Consider the following 6,000-nt stretch of genomic DNA (forward strand, 5'->3'; position numbering starts at 1 on the left):
TCAAATTACCTAGTTCACCATCATTAGATAGAAGTCCCAGTGCTGACTATCTTCTAAGGCCTAGGTCAGATTTTACCTCATCTACAAAGCACTTTCTACCACCCTATCTGCTAGGCAGAATTAAATCCTATTTCATCTCTGTGCTCGTATCTACCATTTTAAACTAGAACTTAGAGAACTTCTGTCTGGCTTTATGGTTATATGTGTTTCTCTTTAAGAGAAAGGATGATATTTTTTTTGATGTCTTTGTTAAGAGGCAAAAAAAAAATTGGACAATTTACTTAGTATTTTTTTTTATTGCAAAACTTTTGCCCTGACTTTGCACTACTTTAGTACTCTCTCAATACACTTGCCCTGAGAATCCAAATAAAATAATTTGAAATGTAAAATTATTGGGGAAAGTAATTCTAATTTCCAATATCAGTTTTCCAAATCACCATCACCATATACAAAGCATCATGTGGTGTACTAAATCGGATGGATGTAATTATTCGACTGTAATTTTGCTTCAAGACTGCCACTGCTCTCTGCTAGATTATTGGATGTACAGCTTTCGTCAGCAAAGTGAAAACTCATTCACTAAATCCTGGGGAATATAAAGGTAAATCTTCCAAGAAAAAGGAAAAAGACAGCTTCGCTTCAGATATATGAGACAATCTTATGGGGCAGTAAAACTTGAAATAACTCTAGAAACTATTAATTGGGGAAATAAAGAGATAGTGCTCTTGTCCTCAGACTTACAAATTACCTGTGTTCTCTTCCGTCACGTGTATATATATATTTCTTTCTTCCTATTGTAAATCTGAGATATTGTGCCTTTTTAACTTGAGTAGTTCCCAATTCATTCTATCCTGGGGCTCTGTTTTTCAATTCTTGTCAGCCTAAGTTCAGTTGCTTTCACAAGTGTTCCTTGGTTGTGCCTGTTAATACTCATTATCTACTTTGAACAGAAACAAATCTTATATGGAGAGAGACAGAGGAGAGTCTTTATTTGGAGGATCTAGGGTAGATACCTAGTGACCTCTGAGCTGCTAGGGGGAAAAAGGTGCTAAGACCAGGCAATTCTAACTGCAGAATACCACCATCCCTTGGACTGTATGGCCCAACAGAGGATGAATACTGAACTCAGACAGGTCTGTGTCTCTGATACTCTGAATTGATGGAAGGCTTGAAAAACTTTAGTTCTCTGTAGGCACTGCTAGTATAGCTTTCTGTGTTTCTCTCTCACTTATGGTATTTGACTTCAAAAGACTACACCTCTAGGAGCCATTTTTGTGCCACTAATTCCTGCCCAGTTGTGTATGACTGCTGCTAGGTATGAAAAAGAAAGCAGATGTGTGTGATCATGTGTATGCATGGTGTATGATTGTGTGTACATGCGTGCTCTGTCACCTGTGGAGTGTGTGTGTAGGGAGGAGGGGTTCTGAAAATTAGGATAAGATATAAAACTAGAATTATAGCCTTAGAGGATAGAGATAAGAATTTAAGAATATAGAGAAAAGTAAATAATTAAAAGTAAGTGCACTTTAAAAATCCATGAAATAATTCTTCCAATTTAAAGTTGTATCTGATTAGCAGTGCCTGATCCAGCTTTTCACTAGGGCACATTTAAAAACAAGAGAAAGGTGAAAATAACATTAACACCAGCAACCAAATGCTGGAATGTGAGTGGGATTTTCATTTGCCACAGAGCAGATGGAGCTGGATTGTGAAAATACTTGTGAAGCCTTCACCTCATGACGCTGTTTGGCCTTGTCTCATGAAATAGACATCACATGAGAAAAAGATAGACACTTTGTACCTCCCCCACTGTATGACGTTGAACTCAGAGATCATAGGTCTATGCCAAGCTGAGATTCTAGACAGTTCCCTTTCTTGTTTCCTAATGATCCTAGTCCACTTTTGCATCTGCTAGATTCAAACCTCTCTGTTATTCTAGATCCATCACTTACAGCTGTATAACTTGGACAAATCACTTAACTTTTGTAAGTCACTTAACATTTTGAAGATAGTGTCTACTTCATTGGTGTTGAGAGATTTAAGTAGGTAATTGATAAATGTTAGCTCATTTTACTTTTAGGAAGAAAAAGGCAAAGATTCTCTTACATAAAGATGGCATAATTTTATGATTTTATACTAGTAGTGGCTTGAATCACCAATCCTATTTGCTGATTATTGCCAAAAAGAAGCACAGAGAAATTATTCTAAACTGGAAGCAGTTATGTTTAGAAACCATTCTATTACTTTTTATTAGTATATAAATAACAACCCCACACAATGAATTACCTCATTTAGTTATTTTGGTGCATACTCACTAACAGTATATCTTAGAGGGTACACCAGGAAATAGCACTACTGAAAACTTAGCATTTTATGGGTAGTTTATGAATATTTTACTTTTGTCCAGGCAAACATGTGATTTCACCTGCCCTAAAATTCTTCAGGTATAATTATTCCTGCAGTACAATATGGAGTATATCTTGGGTGGCTTTATTGCCCATTTGTACAGGCACGGAAGCCAATTCAAACCAATTTTCTGAGCAGAATCCTGACCCCCTGCTAAGATTACATCCAAACAGAGATAGCATGCATATATTCCCCATTAGGTATCTTAGTTTTTTTCCAAAGACAGGTAACCTTACTCCTAACTTATAGCTGGGTCAGTATACAATTAGGAAAATCATATAGTCATTCTCAGGCATTTGTCATGGAGCATAATCTGGAGCTCAGTGCTATCTACATTAGCCTTGAACATCTAGTTAAGAGAGAAAATCCAGGGACAGATTTTCAGAACATTCAGTCCAAACACTATATCACATATTCTAAAATATGCAAGTCAGATCAGTTGCCTATGTAGCTAGGCTACACCCACTTGTACCCTATCTGTCCCCATCGTGAGGAATTATTTGCATTGTGTTGTATGGTAGTATAATGCTATCAGTATAAATGGAAAGCACTCAAGTATAGCCATAGAGAATATGACCTGTATTTAGTGTAACTTGTTACCTAGGATATTATTCATTATGTCCCAGTTGTTCTCTTTGTGAGAACCTATAAAAGCATTGTTCACTGCCTCTCCATCAGCCTTTCTCAACCCTTTTCTCTATGCCAGGTTTCCAGGTTCAAAAAAGCAGATGCTTAACATCCCCCCACCTCTCTTGCAGGTTCCAGTGGCCATGATTACCCAGTTCTGGCCAGTGTGACATAAATGGAAGTTTGGGGAGAGGATTTCAGGAAATATCTCCCCTTATCCCTATAAAACCTGAGAGACATGAAAGGAAACTTATCTCTTGCCCTACATTTGCTTCCCCACTTTCTATCTTTGATTCTTGTCACCAAGACAAGACAAGCTAAAAGATCAAAGACAATATACTGAGGATGGGAGTGCAAAGGATGAAAAGAATTTGGGTTCTTAATGATATTGAAAGGCTGCCAAATAAAACTTAAGACGCTTTCCTCCAGACTTCGTATTAAGTGAGATAATCAAATATTTTCACTACAAAGTCACTATTACTCAAATGTTTTTATTTACTTCTGATAGTGTTCGTAAGAGACATAGGGCTCAGAAAGAAAATTTTATTGAGTTTTACATCAAGAATTTGGAATTCTCCTAAGAATTCAAGTTTGTTTCCTCTCTCTCCTCTCCAAGTTTGTTTCCTATATCATGAGCACAGGAATGAACAATGTTTTATTTTTCATGTCGGCTTCTATGAAAGTTAAAACCAAACTTTAGTTCTATATGTGTAAAGGGTAATATTTATTTTATTTTGTCTTAGTTTATTTGTTGATCTTATTCTGACTTAATTTTGTTCCCCTTCGGCATAAACTTCTCACTCTTCCCCAAAATCCGTGTTTCTCTCATTTTTTATATTCAAAGAAATTCCTCTCTATTTCAAGTTTCATCATGGAACAGGACTGATAAGCTAGATGTGAATAGGTATGTCGTATCCCAGGAACCCTGGAACACAAAGCCTAAAGCAAGGATGAAGTGAGAATGCTTCTTGGAGAGTTGTAAATTCAGGGGATCAAGGATGAGGATAAAAGGAAGTGAGGCATACAAGATGTCACATGATGTTTCAGTAACACACATCTAGTCACTTGAAAGTTGCATCTGTTCAATGCATAGAACTGTCCCAGATGGGCCAAGTAGAAGACCCAGCTTTCCCTGGGCAAAAGACTGGTCAGGCCTCAGTGCCCAATCACTTGACCTGAGTCCAGTCAGGCCACTGCTGGCCAAGGTGAGGCAAACAACCGAGGGTTACAGAGGGGTCTAACACTGAGAGAATCTGAGAAGGTACAGAAAATGTGTATCCAACACAGAAAGTGATGTGTGCAATGTCTTAGTCACTTCCTTAAGAGGAAACTTACTTACCCTCCACAGGGTTTGATCTTTCTAATTTGACCTTTCTACAGATTCAAGTGCAAACACAGTAGTGTTGAACAGTGCAAAAAGAGAGAATGAAACTGAGTCAGTGGATGCCCTCGTGGAGCAGAGCTGCTACCTGCTTTCCATCCCCATGATCTCTAGAACTATTATAGGAGAGAGAAATACATTGCTATCTGATTTGAGCAGTTGAATAAATGAGTCTTTGGCTTCAATGGCATCAGTTCTTTTCTTTCTTTCATGATAGTTTAACTTATGTTATCTTGTGATATCAATATATCCTTGAAAGAGTGCTTAAATCCTTTTTGAAAGAGTATACTTTGCATCATCTGTTTGCATCTCCAGATCCCGGCCCACAATCTCCCCTGCTCCTTCCCCATTGATAGATGACATAAGTGGGCTTCTTTGCTCTCTGGCTTGCAGTTAGAATTAGGCGATGGGCCCACCAGCAAGAAATAAGAAGTGAGTAGAGAATAACGTCAAGGTGTTTGTTCCCCTCGATTCCTCATCTCAGGCTGACTCTGTTTCTCTACTATGGCCACTGCTCCTCTCAAGGCAGCCCTTTTTGAAAAATTCCCTCCTTCTAGGTTCTAGTAACCATTCTCTTTCCTCATCCCTTCAGGTCTAGAGGTGGCACCAGCTCTGTGGTTACTAACCTAGGATTACTTCTCTATTTGTATTTCTTCTATCAAGCTCACCCTTCTGTAATTGGATCCTGTGTAAATAAACTTTCTTGTAATTTTCTTAATTTTTACTTGACATCTGTTTCCTGTTGGGACCCTAATTAAAACAAACAAACAAAGGACAGTGTGTACTTACATAAATTACCTAGGTATCTCTGTCCCTATTTCTTGCCTGACCATCCCTTATCCTCTTCTTTATTGGCCTTTGATGGGTATCAAGCTTTGTGGTTACTAGAAAGAACACTAGTTTAGAAAGAGAATGGACTGCTGCTTTCCTGACTCTTCTCTGATTTCATATAATTTTTGTCTTCCTCCCACATTTATCTAAAGAGGGTCCACATTCAACATTACCATAAGATCCACAAAAATAATGTTAGTTGACTCCCATTACATTTCTTCACAAAACGTTTTTATTTCTAAATAAGGAAAGCCTATATAACAGATTTTAGTCGTTATTCTGCCTTAGCTTCTATATGATCTTTAAAAGCCATTTAATCTTCCCAAACCTTGGTTTACTCATTTGTAAAATAAGGTAGCTGAACCAAAATATTTTCAATGTTCTTTCAGCTCAATATGTCTATAAACTTATTAAGTTCTGAGAGAACTGAATATATTTTACAGACCATTGTTTTTCTACAGACTTTATAGAAACGATGCATACATGTGCATGTGTATCAATATAGTTTTATTTATGAAGCAACAGGTAGGTGTGCAAAATAATATCTCTCCACTCTTGAAGTCCTTTTTCCAACAAACCAAGCCCTTTAAAATATAGTTATATACCCAGAGAGAAGTGAAAAAGCCTCAGTGTAGTTGTTTCAAAGCCCATGTATCAACATATCATCCCATAAGAAGGGGGTTCATTCAAAGACTATTTTCAACCCTTAATTTTAACCAAATCATGCTTTTATGAGTCATCCATACATGGTCTGT

The sequence above is a fragment of the Mesoplodon bidens genome (assembly GCF_964165515.1).
Source record: "Mesoplodon bidens genome assembly, chromosome: 6".
NCBI classification, from domain to species: domain Eukaryota; kingdom Metazoa; phylum Chordata; class Mammalia; order Artiodactyla; family Ziphiidae; genus Mesoplodon; species Mesoplodon bidens.